We start from the raw sequence: 18,409 nt of genomic DNA, 5'->3' as shown, positions 1-18,409 counted from the left end.
ACGTCTCGATAGGCACTCATTACTCCGAATACCGATCAGAACCCCGTAAGGCTTAGCATCAGCTTCCGCATCTCCCCGGTGAGCTACAGTTATTAAATCTTGCAATTCAAGAAATCATAGGTCGTTTCCAAATCAAAATAATAAAATATTATTTTTTGGCTCACAAGGGTATTTTTGTCATTTTTCTTCGATAATACCGAAACTCGTCAAAAACATGGTGTAAAAGCTAAATATGTTCATACATATTTTAAATCAGATAACGAAAGTATAAAATTACTTTTACAATGACATGTGGGCCCCCAACTAACCAATAAGATGCGAGTCTGTGAACCTATAATTTTGACAATGCAAGGCTAACTGAAGTCCTTGATGCAATCGGCTATCTACAGGCTATCTCGAACCTGAAATGTGGGGAATTGAGGGTGGTGAGATTATAAAATCCCAGTGAGTAAACAGACACCATCTAAACTATCTAAAGGCGAGTAAATGGAGACAATTAAAAATAATTAACTTCAAAAAATTTTTCACATCAGGAATATTCATTTCAATCAAATAATCAATATGGCTCGTGAATTACTCAAAACTTGGCTCTTGCCAAATCTTGTACTCGGGGACACCTGGACCAGGGGTATCTAACCGAGCCCGCCAAGGTTGTTAAAAATTCATATTTCGCATAAATCATATTATTATTTTGAAACATAGCTGTTCCTTGGCGTTGGCTGAGTCTCACTCTCACGCGGTGGTTCACATGAAGTGCACTCAAAAAGCCCACCACAGGAGATACCCTACGCGCCTCTACGACCGAGGTGAGAATATAAAGGAGTTTACAGTGCCCCTCTAATAGGCTAGCCCACGGAACCCCCCACCATTGCAGTAGCTAATCTTTTATCTACCACCTGATTTATAAAATCTTTTTCTGCATGACATGACAATTTATCGCAACCTAGCCTCTCAAGGCTAAATACATAGTACAAATAATTCTAACACCAAAATCAGTTTAGCCATTCATGCTCATTTATTGTCATAAGCCAATCAATTTAAAACCACAAATTTACAACACAAGCAGACAGTCTCCAATTACTCTATTTTCAAAACCAGTATTCAATTTTTCAGAAAATTTATAAAATCATTTTATAAAATCACAATTTCTCTTAAAAACATAGCAATTTACCATTTAAACCCATTTTCCATAAAATCACACAATTGTATAAAACTACTCTAGATAATTAAGACGATAATAATTTTACTCACAATTTTCGAAAACTAAATTCGGGTACTCCAACTATTACTCATCGAGTGTGATTTCTTTGCCCTTGCTAGAGGATTCGCCACCTTGACAAATTGCATAATTAAGAGGTTTGCTACTTTGGTACTAAACCAAAATAAACTAATTTATACTACTAATGCATGATATGAAGTGCAAAATGTCTAAATTTTGCCCAAACGAGATGTTAGCCTATTTCGATCCTTTACCGGATAAATCGATATACGCGTTCGTTTAAACTCGAAATTAATTTTTTTCAATTTCTAAACCTCAATTGCACCCAAATTGACTTAATGTTCCTCAGTGTGGTGCAAATTATTAGTCCCGATAGCAAATTACAAAAATACCCCTAGTGGGTAAAAATTCATATTTTTACTCCGAAAATTCCCATTATTTTCTAGGCTCATATTTCATCATTATTCATCATAATTCCTCACATAAACATCAAGATCAGCAGCCAATATTCCCCTAGAAAATTCAGCCAATAATGGTAATGGAGGAAAATGAATTCTTTTCTTGTTGTTTTGTTCCTAAATGTGCTAAACTAGCTAAAAACACTAACAAATCTTAAAATCAAATTAATCTAACTTCATTCTCTCTCCATATCCATTTGGCCAGCCATGAATTCACCATGAAAACATGAAATCTAACCATGGAAACTAAGGAGAAAAGCATGGGAAAGGTAGATCACAAGTCAAAATCAAGAAATTTTACCTTTGATTGCTTGATTCCTTAAAATCAACCAATTTTCCTTTAATTTTCCCACCTAGGTTTCTTGTTTTTTTCCTTTCCTCCTTTTGTTCTTCCTTTTTCTTTGTTTGGCCGGCCATGTAAAAGAAAATTGGCTGATTTTTTTATGCTTATTTTAAAGTTAAATAAATAATGAATATAAACTTGACACATGTCACCTTATTATTGGTCCATGTGTCATTTCTTAACTATTAAGCTTTCTCTCTCCACCACACATTATTCAAGGGTCAAAAATGATGATGGGTGAAGACCTTGTGCTGGAAAAATGCTCTGGGGGTGCAAAATTACAATTTTGCCCCCGAGGTGGCAAAATTACATTTTTGCCCCAAAAAGTGAAAAATTACCCATAGACATATTTTTCATCCCTTATACTCATACAATTTTCCAATTTGTCAAATGTGATCTAAATTCTCTCAAAATCTCAAATTTTGTCCACGGGTGGAAAAATTACGATTTTGCCTCTACACTAAAAAAATCACCGGAATTGAACTTTTTCACTGCCAAACCCTCAAATTATACTCCAATACTCAAATCATACTGCAATAAATTAAATGGGGCCGAAAAAATCTTTTCTCAAAATTCTCATTTTGTCCATAAGTGGCAAATGACCATTTTGCCCTTGGATAGTGAAAATTTTGGTTTGACTCCAAATTGATCCTTGAACTCCGAATTACCATTTTGAGTCATCCCTGAACTGTGAAACTCTTAATTTCACCTCAAAATTCCTATTTGAACTAGTTTGAGGCTTAATCAAGTTAATGGTACCATTAAGGGCAATATCGTCTTTTAACGATTCCTCGAACTTCCTAAACATGCAAACATTCTATTGAGCATGTAAATGACGTCGTAATTATTTTATAGAATAGGGTTTGACATGTGGATTGACTCCAACTTCGACTACTGCTTTGTGTGGAGGTGTGGGGCCTCGTTGGAACCTATCACACACAATAGCATCACACCAACTCAATTGACATGAATATTATTCCAAAAGCTATTTCCCTAAATCAAATTTTGCTAGTTATTCCTAACTAGCTTCCAATTACCATTTTACTAGTCATTAGTTTACACTACTCTAATCACACTAAGAATAAGTAAACAATCCTCAGCAAATAAACAACCCACAACTCTAATTATTGGCCATCATCAACAACTTAAAATCAAATCTAACTCAATACTCATCTTGGTGCTTTTGTAGTTGAATTCCTTTCCAAGAGTTTGTCAAGCTATTATGGAAAGTCTTTCTCTCTCTAAAACATCCAACTAGTGAGAGAAAGTATTGAGGAAAGACGTTTGAGGGTTCTTGAGGTGTAAAAGTGAAAGAGCACAAGGAATCCTATGAAAAGGTGTACCAAAGCATGAGAATTGAAGTTGCTTTGAGAAAGTTATGGAGGTATCAAGAGATGGTTTCCTTGGAAGATGGAAAACGTGAAATGGAGAAGAGAAATGGAAAAAGAAGAAAAAGCTACTGGCAATGAGGAGAAAGTGCTAGAAGAATGAGATATTTATTCTTAAAGTTGACTAAAGTTCCTTTTATTTACAAAAATGCTATTGCATAGTTGACTTTGCCTTTTTCTTTCCTTTGGCTCAACCTTTTTACTCTTTTGACACTACGAAAAGGTCCACAATAGATTAGAGGTACTCAAGTTCATGAAAACTTAGAAATTTAGGCCCAAGACCCAAAATGACCATTTTACCCCTATCATGGAAATTATCATTATTTCTATTTTCTTCGTTTATTTCATTATTATATGCATCATTAATTTATTCCTTAGGCCTACTTAGGCCTTAATAATATTAGAAAACCCACTTCTAGGAGCTCACCAAGGAAAATGATAAAATTACCCCTAATCCACGTCATCGAGTCTACCATTGCTACATGTTTATGAAGGTAGAGGTTTCACACTTGGTCGAGGTGAACTTGATAGGTAAAGACTAATATAGGATGTCATAAATAGACAACAAGCCATGCTTCATGACATATTTAGGATATTTGATGAAAGGATTGAATTACACTATGATACTGTACACAAAAAAGCTAGTAAAACCATATTAACTTTCCTAACATGTAGGTGATCATGATGTATTGCTAGATGTTACTCATGATATATAACTATAGGTAATTAGATTAATATAAATTTATTACCAACATGTTGGGGGCCTAATGGATCACACAAAAGAATTGGAAAATGTGAAATTAAAATGGGATTTATACTCAATCAGAAATTTAGAATCTACAATATGGAATTAATTATATGGTTTAATTAAGTATAGGGGTTAAATTATAATTAACCAAAAGTTGGATCAGCAATTTAACTTAACTATAATGCTTAAATGTGGATGCTGCACCATATGTGAAGAATTAGGTGTGAGAAACATTTGATAGAAAATCAAAAATGCTCCCTAAGCCTAAGAAACATTTTATTATGAGGGTTTTAAGAATCATTTTTCTTTGTAATCTTTTATACCAAAACCAATTCTTTGAAAGGTGACATTTATGAAATATTGGCCAGTAACATTGCTTTATGACATACACATAATCCTTACCTTAAAGAAGGCGTCCATCTGTAACTTGTGTGGATCACCGTTAGTGGTCGGACACATGGATGGCTTTGGTTTGCGACAATCGGGTTTTGGAGTGCAATCAAGAAAAAAGGTCATGGTTTTGTGATTTATGGAAATCACTACTAAGGTATGATTCTAATCATTTGCTTATATGTATGAATGTTAATATGATCAAATGTCAAAACAAGAGATCATATGGAGATTTCAATTTTCTATGTTTAATTTCGCTTCGTTATTCAATTTTAATTGTTAATTTTTGAATTTTGTTCTTTTCTCTGAGCATGGCCGAAATCTAGCAGTTGTGCTCAAGTGTTAAGGATGAAGCAACAACTTGAAGATTATTGTTACGACCCAAATTTTCAGGCCATGATCGGCGCAAGGGCCCAATAAATGTAGTCTATTAAGCCCAAGAAAGCCTATCGATTTATCCTACTCATCATTCCATCAAATATCGCTAAGTCATATTTCATACTTTTGAATCAAAATAGTAATATACATTGTCAACTCGTACTGGCATTACTCCTTAAAAATTTACATACAATGTTTACAACATGTATTCTAATAATTTACATTAAGTTTGACTATACAAAACAAAATAACACTCGACTTCCAGCGGAAAGACTCGGATGAATGTACAGCTACTGAATGCCGAGACACCTACCAAAAGATGGACATAGGTCTACAAGGACACCTCGTCCTAGTTACCGACTGCCTCGTGATCTGAAAACATGAATTTGAAAATGGTGAGTATAAACCCAGTAAGTGAACAAGAAAGGGAACAAGCATACCATAAGGAATCTTTAACGAAATCATGATGCATTCTTTTTCAAAACAATGCAATTTGTTTCTATTCTTATTAAAAACCCCTCATCAAGCCTTTAAATGATTAATCATTTGAAAATCATTAACCCATACATAACGAACCATTTGAAGAATAAAAGCTTCAATATTACACAAGTAAGTCAAATACGACAACGAATCTTCGCTGCAGCGAGAATGAATTTCCGTTGCAGCGACTTTGGGATTTAGTTATTAACCGAACGAGGGTTTCTCAACTAGCCGAGGATTTCTCACTAAACCTCCTCATATTAAACTTAACTCATTTAATCCTTAATGTTGGAAGTCCATGCTCTGATATGGTAGCAAAGAAGTTAAAGATAGGACAACAATTGAACAAGATAGAAGACCAAAACAGAAAGTTTTTCACTGCAGCAAGATTCAATCTCGCTGCAGCGAAATTGTAACCCAAAAACAAAATGTTCCTCGCTGTAGCGAAATTCAATCTCGTTGCAGCGAAATTGCAACCCAGAAACAGAAAATTTATTGCTGCTGTGAGAATGTATTTCGCTGCAGCGATAAGTTACAGTGTCATTCTCGCTGTAGCAAAAATGCATCCTCGCTGCAACTAGTTTTCGGCCAGCCTACTCTTTCAAAACGCGAGAGTTTCTCGTTGCAGCGAGAATGAATTTCGCTGCAGCGAAAACAGAGCAACAAAAGAAAAGTTTCCCCTCACCCAACAAAAAAGGCCATCTTGCTAAACAAACAAAATCAACATATAGCACATAAAAATTCTCAAAGTGCAATGTATCAAATTTCTCATATATGTCAATCATATATCACATTCATAAGTTTTCATTTCACAAGTCTAGATATGCATAATTACATAGATAAACATCAACATCATCATAAACACACCCGGCTCATGTACATCCCCCCACATCGTGCACATAGCCAGCACCATCGTGTGCATCCCCCCCACATCGTGCACAATTAGTGCCATCGTGTACATCCCCCCACATCGTGCACACGTGCAGTATCATCATCCACCTCTCACGCCACCATCATCACTGGCATGTGCATCCCCCCACATCGTGCACACACATGGTTAAAGTCATTATACACAATATCATTCATCATGCACAACACACATTTATATATCATCATACTACAATAGTGCATGAATCCATAGCAATCACATATCACCACATAAAACCATCTTGCAAAAGCTTGTTCCCAAGGAACTTGTCTTTATAAAAAACTTGATAATTCATTCAAATGGGTGGCAAATACATTATTTTTCCCAAAACAAGTTTTGAAGGCAGTCCACTAACCAATTGATTGTAGAGCCTTTAGATGACTCCAATTCCCCTAATTGTCCAAATCATATGATGGGGCTTCCTTAGAACCTAGGATCACATTAGCATAAGTAATAGGTTAATTTACACACTATGAACCTTAAAAGCTATCGCTTAACTAGCTTTCAATTGCCACATTAAATGGCTATCTATGTTCACTATCTTAATCACTGAAAAGTAATGAACATAGTAAACAAGAAAACAGCTCATAAATCTCAAATACTAGCCATTTTTTGTAGCCAAAAATTGAGCTTAGTTAATCACTTACCCTAGGGCTCCTTTGTAGTCAAATTCTTTCCCAATAGCTTCCAAATAAATGGTGTAATTCTCTCTTTCTCTCTCTAAAATGTCCAACTAGTGAGAGAAAGTATGAAAACTAGATTTTTGAAGGGTTTTAAAGTGAGAGGATGAAAGAGCATAAGGGTTTATGGAAGAGTACACCAAAAGCATGAAAATTGGAGCTAGAGAGAGAAAGTTATGGAAGCTTGAAGAAAACTCCCATGGAAGAATTGAAGAAACGTGAGAGAGGAGAAGGGAAGAAGAAGACAGCTGCTGGAAATTTCAAGAAGCTACTGGAATTTCATGATATTTATAGGCCAATTTTATCCATTCCCTTAAAATTACCAATTTACCCCTCAACCAATTTACTTATTCTCCTTCAATCTTTTATGCAATCTTTTTGCTCCTTCAACACTGGGACAATATCCATAATGGTCTAGACATGTTCGGGTTTATAAAAACTTAAAATTTTAACTTGAGGTGAAAAATGACCATTTTGCCCCTATCGTGAAAATCGTCAAAATTTTGGTTTCCTTTCCATTTTACGCTTAATTTCACCATCCATTTATACCTTAGGCCTACTTAGGCCATAATATTGTTTAAAACTTACTTTGGGAGCCTATTAGAGAAAATGATGAAACTACCCTTGGCTCGTATTATTACATCTATGTTTGGTTACAAGCCTATAGAGGTTGGGGTCTCACAATTATGGACTAGCCATGGAAAGAATTCCCATTAAATCTCACAAAGAATCCTATTCATCACTCTAAAATCAAACACAGAGAAATAAGGCATCATTTTATTAAAAATCATGTTCAGAAAGGAGATATTTGTCTTGAATATATAGGTACAAAAGACTAATTGGCTAATATTTTCACAAAAACACTTGATAGGGAACAATTTTGCAAAATTAAAAGTCAATTATGTGTTAGTATAAGCCCTGCAAGCCAATCTGTGGTTGTATGGGAATTACAATTTTGAGATATTCATGTATGACATTTCGTTATTCATAATAACATTAAGGTAGTTCTTTATCCATAAGTTTGTAATTTAATTACTTTTTGTACTTATGCAAATAAAGCCAATGGAACTATATATGCCTTGCAAAGGAATTGTATTGGGATACAATTATGAGATCCTTATGCATTAAAGCATTGTTCCTAAAAGTTCCTGATCATTGATTATTGAGACAAGGCATCAATAATGATCAAAGATTGGCACATGTTATGTTCCTTACTTGTGAAGTAAGCAATAATTCTCACAGGTTGAAGTATAGAGATACTTGGAACTAGCATGTGGGTGAATCCCATGAGAGAGCGAGTTCACTAAACATGACTCGCCACGAGAAGTGCATTTGGTAACTCACTCAAGTGTCTATGCAATACTTCTCATGTGTCAGTTGTGTAACTACTCCCTAGACTTGAGACACCAGGTTGTTTTGTATGTGGAGTACTATGCTTTGATTTCATCCTTATAGGTGCCTAATCAAGGATGCCAAAACATGATGTTTTTTAGTATAGTATGAAGCATATGAAGGCAAATGAGTGGTCAAGAGAGGAATCATCACCCAAAGTGACTCAAGGGGAAATATCTCATTAGTTCTTAGTTGACATTGGCTTAATCAAATGCTTGGCCAAGGTGATTAGGAGATTATGAAATAAGTTTCATAAGTCTCCATAAAGCTAATGATCTAACTGCAAAAACAATATGGAGATCAATAAGAGTAGGCATTGCGCCAAGCTCTTATCATCTTTGGGATATATGATGAGGGAATGAATTACACTGAAAAACTGTACACTAAAAGGTTGTCAAAGAATCCTTTGACTCTTCTAACAATTGGGTGGCCATGATACATTGCTAGATGCCAATCATGGTCTATGGAATTGAATTAGTTAATTTAAAATTAAATATGATTCATTTAAATTAATTAATTAATAATATTATAATTCAATTCCATTGCCAACATGTTAGGAACCTAATGGGTCACACACAAAGGTTGCAATTTGGATTAAATTGAGAGTATGATGATTTAAGTTAGACTTAAATCAAATTCTAGGTTTTAACTACTAAGGACCTAATTAAAATAGTTTAATTAGGTATTGGTTAAATATTTTAATTGTTATAATATTAATGACTTATTTTGCAAATTTTAATAAGTTAATCCTAGATATAAATATCACATTATAGCCACTCTTTTTTTCTTTTAAAGATAAGGAAACAAAAAAAGGGATTTTTCTCTTGTGTGTTGCCACTCTTGAGAAGTTTATTTTTTTTATTTTGAAAAACTTCTCCTTTGATTCTTTGCTGGAAATCAAAGAAGAAAAGAGGACAAATCGTTGTCCACTTGCTAGCACAAGCCCGTGGCATAAAGCTCTCTCATTGAGAAGGATCTGTTGCAATTGTGTGTGCATCATTGGAGGCCAAGCGATTGAGTGGCTGGGATTTTTTCACACAAAAGGTGTTCACGTTTTGTCGAGAAAGGGAATCCATTTGATTATGATATCACTTGAAAAGGTACACTCTTTTTCTGATTTTATGTGGTACATAACTTTGCATTAAACAACTAAGGTGATCCAAAAGTAGGAGGCATGGTTTTTATTTTATTTCATTTTTTTCTGCTGTGTTGATGCTCTAATCATACCATTCCTAGCAATGGTATCAAAGCCTCTCTTGGCTTATTTTAATGCAAAGGTATGTCTTGTTGTTGCTAATACTATGTTCGACATAGATGTGAAATTTTGAGTATCAAATGGTGAGTTCAAGTTTACATAATTCTGTTTTCAAATTGTTTGATATTTCTGAATAGTTTTATTTTGTAAAATTTTATTCTTATTAATGAATGTTAAACATGTTTTAGTGTCAAGAATTTGACGATTAAAGTTTGCATAAGATGCACAAAAATCAGCAAAAGAATTCGGGTTCATGGAGGAATGGACATATGGGTATTAAGGGCAGATTTTGATTCTGTCCAGGTTTGGTTTTTGTGTCATTTCAGCAAGCAAATGAGTCCTAAAAATTCTCAAATTTGCAGAAATGATGTTAAGTTGATGTCCTTTGAAAATGTTTCAAATGTGGCTGAAAACCAATACCACAAAGTGAGCATGAAGCGTTGAAACCATGACTAGTCGCTGCTGCTAGCAGCAGACTTTGAGTCACGGTTTTGCTTGTTTTCAGTAGGCAGAAGGCATCCAAAATTGATGCTAATGATGATGAAAGAGGTTTCATACCTTAGCTGATTGGAGGATTAAGATCAAGGATAAAATCCCAAAATTTTATGCCATTTTAATGGCCAAGATACGTGGTCAATAAAATTATTGCAAGCAGTTTTTTGGAATGCCACGGTTTTGGCATTTTGAATTGCCTTATCTTGCATCTTAATTTGATGCAATTTAAAAATCAATTGATTATCAGATATTTTGTGGAAGTAGTTCCATAAAATCAACATATCAAAATGGATTTTGAAAGTTTCCATAAAATAAGGAATTTGATTCCTACAAAATATGGAAATTATTTTAATCAATTGATAAATTAAAATAATTTGACATATTAAATTTAGAAATTGGTTTCCTAATTTTATTGAAGTCAAAATTATTTTAAAATCTTCCATAAATTAAGGAATTAGATTCCTATATATTATGGGAGTCTAAGAATGAATAGGCAATTTAAAATCAGAGGAATATCTCCATAATATTAGCTATGGAATTTGGATTTGAGAATTAGATAAATGAAGATTTTATTGTCTTAAAATTACCAAATGAGATTAGGTGATTTAAGACATAAAACCTTTAATATCTAATTGGTAAAGGATAACCTTAAATATTTGAACAAAGCAAATTAAAATTGTTTTAATTTGTAATAAATCCTATCCTAATAAGATTAGAATATGGATAAAGGTTATTTATATTCATTAGTAAGGACTTCTATAAATTGAAATTGTTTCTTTATATATGGAAATAAATTGATACCAAAAAAAAATGAAATTAAGTTAATTCAAAAGTTGAATTTAACTAATTTCAAATAAATCATGTGATTAACAATTTGAACAACACATAGATTTAATTTTATGTTCATGTGGATGGATGAATATGGATGATTATGGACTAGGCCCAATATGATTGTGTACGTATGGTTAAATTTAATCATGGTATTTATTTATTAAATAGGGTTTGCACACCCTACCTTTCTCTCGATTTTCTAGAATTGTAAAATTCTTTCCTCACCTAACTCCCCTCGGATGTACCACGAGGTTTCTTTACTAAAATGTAATTAGTTACATATAAGTGTAGAATTAGGATTAGTTTAGGAGTTATTTTAGAATTCGAAGATGATGACCTAAAGGTGCCATGAAGATACAAGGAGAAAGATTACAAAATGTTGTATGTTATCCCCTAGGTTTGACCAAGCTAATTTTCTTTGATGGCTCAAGGAAATTAGTATCGATAAAGTCCATAATCATCCAAAGTAGTATGCATGAGATAGGTTTATTTATGCAATTAATAACTACTATGCATGCAAAAATGAGACCTTAACTAAGTTAAAAATAAGAAAATCCCTTGGTCAATATTGAGTCACATGCCACGCATGATTAAGTTGCCTCCACCATATAGCTAGATAACCTGAATGCTCTTTTAAGCGGAGACTTGTTGAGCACACTCAAGGTCACACTTTTACACGAGTATGTTTGAGCTATTGGTGGGCATTACTCAACTAGTTTCATAAAATTTAGATTCTTGGAAACTTGATTATTATGGAAACTAGAGGCAATGGCTAGGCGAAACATGTATGATATGATTAGGCAATGTGTTGTCACCTAGCTGATCAAGGAGTTGTATAGAGATACAATTAGTAAGCTCAATTACCTACCAAATCTAGCTATCATGGTTTGTTGAGCACACTCAAGGTCATGATTAGAATGGATAAGGATCTTCGCCCACTAAGAGAATCCTTGTAGGGATCTCTCAAGGTGATATGGAGGGTTATCATCTTGAAGAAAATAGTGGGAGCAATCAATTTAGGATTTACTATCTCATCTTAATTGATTATAATGCATGATCACTCATAAATGTTCTTTAAATGTCTAGGTTGTTAGAATGCGAATACACATTACTTTTCGCGACGTACTTGATGTCATCACGAAATTCAGGCTAAATTGTTTGGACTGGTATATCAAGTTGAGAAATGTTCTCAAATATCCATTTAGAATAGATGTTATTAAGGAAGATGTCCTTGCCTTCTTGACAAAGTCAAAGAATGAGAAACTTGTAGAAGTTTCACCTTTGACCATGTATATGATTGAAGTAAATCTATCTACTATTGATCAGTCATCATGGGTTTTTGATACTGGATGTGAGTCACACTTATGTAATGACATGAAGGTGCTGGAAACGAGTAGAAGATTAACGAATTGAGAGGTGATCCTAAGAGTAGGAAATGGAGCAAAGGTTGCTGCATCGACTGTGGGAACAGTTACCATACCTTTATGTCATAGCCCAAATCCTAGGCCATGACCGGCGCATAGGCCTAATAGGCAGAGCCCACTAGACCCAAGCAAGCCTTATTAAAGATTCCCGATAATGCACTATACTCGTTCACCAATCCATATTAGTGCTTAAACCACATTCTTTCGTATCATAACTTAAACCATAATTTTAATAATCAATTCAATCTTCAAAACATATAATCATAAGTATATACAATGAAGTCTGAAATCTCCAATTTAATACTTATACCAAGGCCATTATTCATTTACAATTAAATAAACCAAGTGCTATGACTCGAACTCTAGTAGTGGAGTGACTTGGAATGATATGCTATGAGGTACCTTTACCTATCTGCAATGGATCATAAGTGCTGATGATTGCACACTAGGCTGATCACTATCTGTAAAAGGGAAATGATGGGGTGAGTCTCACAGACTCAATGATCATCGGCTCCGTGAGTAGGGAGTAGATGGGAAACAAGCAATAAGCAGATCATTTGAATGATAAAATCGGAGTATGAAATGCTAACCTTATAAACCAAATCATAATAAGGATATTTGTGCCTTATAAAAATAATATCGTAAAATCATAACACAATGCTTTCTTTGGCAAATCAGTGCCGAAAATAAGTGTAACAGAAAGAGTTTCAATCACCAAAAATATCATTGTCATCAAAATATGAAATACAGTATAAAGGTAAGCACGCTCCCAAAATGTGTGGCATGTAAAGAAATCAAAGTGTTCAGCCACCTAAATCAACTCATGTTTGTCAAGTAAGCACTGAAGGCTTTTATTTAAACAATGGGAGCTGCAGAGAAAATCTTGACTGTTCACCATGCAAGAGAGTATGCATTGAAAACTCACAAGGCTCTCGAGTAGGAAAGTATAATATCAACACATAGACCCACTTCCACGTAATAATTATCCTGGAGTCTTACTCCACTAGATTTCCACAGCCATGGCCATCTCCATGATGTTGGCCGACATCGGAGAATCAAGCGGTCGTTGCAGCGCATATTCAGAAGTCTCACTCAATCGGATCACTTGTGGCCTACCCACATATACATATCACAGGTTGTGGTCCCCACCATGCCTAACCGCTTATTAGCAACCCAAAAGTTCTCTAGCTAGAGCTCACTCATGCACGAGGGTCACAATTAACCAAAATGACAGCCGGCCTACTCTCGACGAACTTTGTTTGTCAAAATCGTTTTCAAAAAACACATTGAGGCTTCCAAGTCTCTCACTTAAAACATTTTGAAACCAAGGTTCAATAACCTCTCAAATTACTTTTCACATAAAAAGTCATGGTGTATTCTCTTATACAAAGATCGGACTAAAACTGGCACTCCCAACTTGCATTTTAAATCATTTAACAATTGCATTTAAACTATGCATATCACACAAAAATACAAGGCATGGATTTTGAATGCAAAACAGTATAAAAGGCTTGTTTCCCGATTCTTAAAACACTTTATGTATATAGCTTACCTATATCTATATATAAAGCAATTTCGAATATCATGGCATCCACAATTTTGCCTAGCATTTCTATCAGCCCATGCTTTCCAAAATAGCATTTTATAAATCATTGTAAAACCATTTCAAAATTTCCTATCAAGGCTAACAGCTCATGCTATCCACTATTTCGATTAAGAAAACTAGCCACATTTGTTAACGTAAATCCATATATATATAGTACAAAGATTTTGAAATAAACACCCCCTACTCACTTTACAATAGCGGGATGCTTCGTCGCTATTGATTCAGGTGTGTATCTCGCTATTTCTAATTGCCAGTCACTTGTTACTTCACCCGACACGCCACCACGGTAAACTTTTCTACTTATATACTTCCTAGCAACAATCCAAATTCAATAATCTTAGTGTTTATCATTCCCATTTTCCTCCTTATTTAAGCATTACCATCATGTTAATAACTCATACTATGCTAGAATCACCACTTTTCCTCACTTAACATTGCATATTCATATACATCTTGACACATTTTTACCGAAGTTGCCTTTATTCTTTGCTTGCGTAATTCTTTAAATTATAATTACCGATAACTTATTTATGAATCTAGTACCCATATTAACCTTTTCTAGCCATGTTCATTCAAATTCGTCTTATATTTTCACACATAACCCACATATATGGCAGCAACAATCATTCTCTCTTTTACTCAATTATATCCAAGTTTACATGCATCATTATCTATCTAACTTTCAATACTTTGTTGCTCAATCCTCCATCCACAATATTCCTTTTTCATTTCTTTCACACAACATGCCATACAAACTTAACAATTTTCAACTAGCTTAGGCAAATATATCCTTTCAACAACCATAATTCCTCACAATATTCAACTAACCGTAGGCTTTAAAACATAGTGTTAAGCTTACCACTTTCCTTTTCCACCTTGAGTCCATCATGTACCCATGGGTTTATTAGCTTGTATGTCACCAATTGTTCTCCAATCAAGCCAATATTTGCTGGCACAAGACATTTCTCTTAGTCACTAACTCATTTCCAAAGATTACTGAAACTAAAAACAAGAACACTTACCTTTCCTTGCTTGAATTACCAAAACCAAGCTTTTTCTTCCTTTCTCTCTTTTTTTTTTCTCCTTTATTTCTTTCTTTTATCCTTTTTTTTTCCTTTCTCCTTTCTTCCAACTGATCTCATCTATTTTCTTTCCAAGAGTACGGTTTTCCTTGCAAAACAAAGCCATTTTTCGTTTCAAATGCATGGTGGCAAGGTGAAATGGCATGGAAGCTTGAAAATGGGTGTTGGGAGGATAGAGGAGAAGATGAAAACATCTTTTGGCTGGAGATAAGAACCAGCCATGGGATAAGGATGAAGAATCAAAGCTTTCTTTGGAAGCTTTAACCAATTTAATGGTAAAATTACCATTTTACCCTCTAATGTTTTCACCCTTTTTAATTGTATCCTCCCGTAAACTTTTAATTCTAATTTCTTTCCATTTTTCTTCCTTAACACTTGTATTAATAAAATATCAAGTTTATGCTTCAACGCAGTATCATTGCAATATTTAAATATTGACTTACACGCGCTAACTTTATTTAATAAAGACACACGGGCCCCATTAATGTTGGTCCCAAGTAAATGTGCTAGCGGGGTGAATAACATAATTTGGCTCTTTCAAAAAATAGCTCTAAGTGGGAACAAATGCAAGTGAAAAGAAGGAATGAAAATAAGAACAAAAATAGAGTAAATAACATAGTAGAATTTAGAGTGGTTCGGTCCAAGACCTACATCCACTACCTTGATTATTCAACGAAGGATTTTCCAATCAATCCACCAAGAATGGTGAAATTCAGAAACTTTCACCAAGCTTTACAATGGCTTTTACCAGGCTTAGCCAGAACCTTTCACAATGGTTTTTATCGGGATCAACCAAAACCCAAAGTGGTTTTTCAAAGGCTCAACCACAATCTTTCAGAATGGTTTTTCACGAGCTCAACCAAAACCTAAAGTGGTTTTTCAAAGGCTCAACCACAACCTATAACAATGGTTTTTCACGGGATCAACCAAAACCTAACAACTAACTTTTCAAGGCAAAGTTAGAACCTATACACTCAATCAAGCAATCCAAGCTTGAATAAATCCCTTAGAGTGCCTTGCACACTCTAAGAAATCAAGAAATGAAGAAAAGATGAAGTACAATTGATCACCTAGCTGATCTAAGATGTACAAAGCAAAGCTCAAACATTTTTTCAAAGGATGGGAGTGAAATACAAGCGTAAAGAGAAGGTTTTTAGTCTTCTAACCTCAAAATCACTTTGGATGGTTTCTCTCACTTGTTTTTTACTGTTGAAAAGGCTTTAAATACTTGCAAAATCAATTTTGGCCATTGGAGACAAAAATGAGCCATTTCTAGCCGTTATTGTGTCTTCTAGTACTCAATTTAAATTTTCTGACAGAATGATCTTAGTCGACTAACCGTGCTCTTAGTTGGCTAAGTTGTCTTTGTTTTTTTATCCCAATTTTTGGCAGTGAGCTTTTAGTCAACTAATGTAAAGCCCGACCTTATAAAATACTAGTCATGACATACATGTGATGATAGCATGATTGCATGCTAGAAAAGTTTCGAAAATTTTACAAAAGTCGGTATTGTACCTAAAGGTACAACAAAGTTGAATTAATCCTCGAACTAGATCAAATAGGAATTTTAAGGTGAGATTGAGATTGTCACAGTCGAAGGATGACTCAAAATGGTAATTCGGAGTTTGAGGATCAATTTGGAGTCAAATCAAAATTTTCACTATCTAGGGGTAAAATGGTCATTTGCCACCTAGGGACAAAATGGTAATTTTTAGAAAAGATTTATTTGGCCCCATTTGAATTATTGGAATATGATTTGAGGTTTAGAAGTGGAAAATGTTAATTTCGGTATAATTTAGAGTATAGGGTAAAATAGTAATTTTGCCACCCTAGCGGCAAAATTGTAATTTTCCACCACCAGGACAACTTTTCAACACATGGTCTTCCTTTATCCTCATTTTTGACCTTAGACTAATCATGTGGTGGCGATAAAATATTTAATTTTTTAAAATTTAAAAAATGGATCAATAAGAAAATGCCATGTGTCAAGCTTAGGATAATTTATTATTTAACTTAAAAATCACCATAAATCAGCCCATGACTCTCCAAATATTCGGCCAAGCAAGGAAGAGAGGGAAAGAAAGGAAGAACAAACCCTAGGTGAGGAATTTCAAGAGAAAAAGTGTGGAAAATCAAGGAAAACAAGTGAAAAAGGTAGGATTTTCAACTTAAGCTTGAAATCTTTTTTCCTTAAGCATTTCTCCTTATTTTCCATGCTTAAATTACATGTTTTTATGATGAATTGTTGGCTGATCAAAATGGGTTAGGAGATAGAAAGTTGTTAGATTAATTTGATTTTAAGTTATGTTAGTGTTTTTAGTTAGTTTAGCATATTTAGAAACAAAACAACAAGAAAAGAATTTATTTTCTCCCACAACCATTAATGGCCGAATTTACCATGTATTGAGTGAGGATAAGTTTGATTTTTATTCTAGGAGAATTGGTTAAGAAATGATGAATTATGTTGTGGAAAAGTAGTAGGAAAAATCACGGAGTTAATGCACCATTATTGGTCGAAAATTTTAATAAGAAAAGTGAAGATAGTTTTGCCAAATTTTAGGTTATTTGATTTGAATTTGGTGAATTAAGATATTGGAAAAGAATTGGAATGATTTGGAGTAATTTGGGATTAAATTGGACGCGTTAGTAATTTAATCGGGTGTTAAGACGAATTAGGCCAATACCGAGTTTAGATAGTTACCAGTGCATTTTTGCATTCCATATTTGCATTAATAGTCTAAATTAGTTTAATTTCAATTTAGTACCAATTTGGTGAATTTCTCGATTTTGTATTGTGTTAAGGTGGTGAGTCCTCCGATAAAGGTAAGGAAATTGCATCCGAGAACTAGTAGACAGAGTGCTTCGAAAGTCTGCATTCTAGACATTATGAGTAAACTTAATGTCATTTTAATTATCTAGGGTGGTTTTTAGATGATTTCATTAATTCTATGGAAAAATGGATTTAAAAAGGTAAATTTTCATGTTTTATAAATAAAGGTGTTCCATTGAAATGAAATTATAAATTGTTTTGAAATTAATAGTGATTTTGAAAAATAGAGTACACGGAGACTGTTAATTATGGCAATTTGATTGTTTAAATTGATTGGCTTATGATAAATCAGGCATGATTGGCTAGTTGGCAATTGTATTGAAATACGAATTGTTTGGTTGCCTTGAAAGATTGCGAATTACAAAATTGCCATATCATGTTATTGAGTTTTATTGTATGGTGGATTATATATTAATTAATCACTGCAGTAGGGGGTTTCTGTGGACCAGCCTTTTACAAGGGCACAGTAAACCCCATTATAT

Source organism: Theobroma cacao, chromosome 5, assembly GCF_053813885.1.
Source record: "Theobroma cacao isolate CCN51 chromosome 5, ASM5381388v1, whole genome shotgun sequence".
In the NCBI taxonomy this organism is placed as follows: domain Eukaryota; kingdom Viridiplantae; phylum Streptophyta; class Magnoliopsida; order Malvales; family Malvaceae; genus Theobroma; species Theobroma cacao.
Note: the sequence above shows the minus strand (reverse complement) of the source record.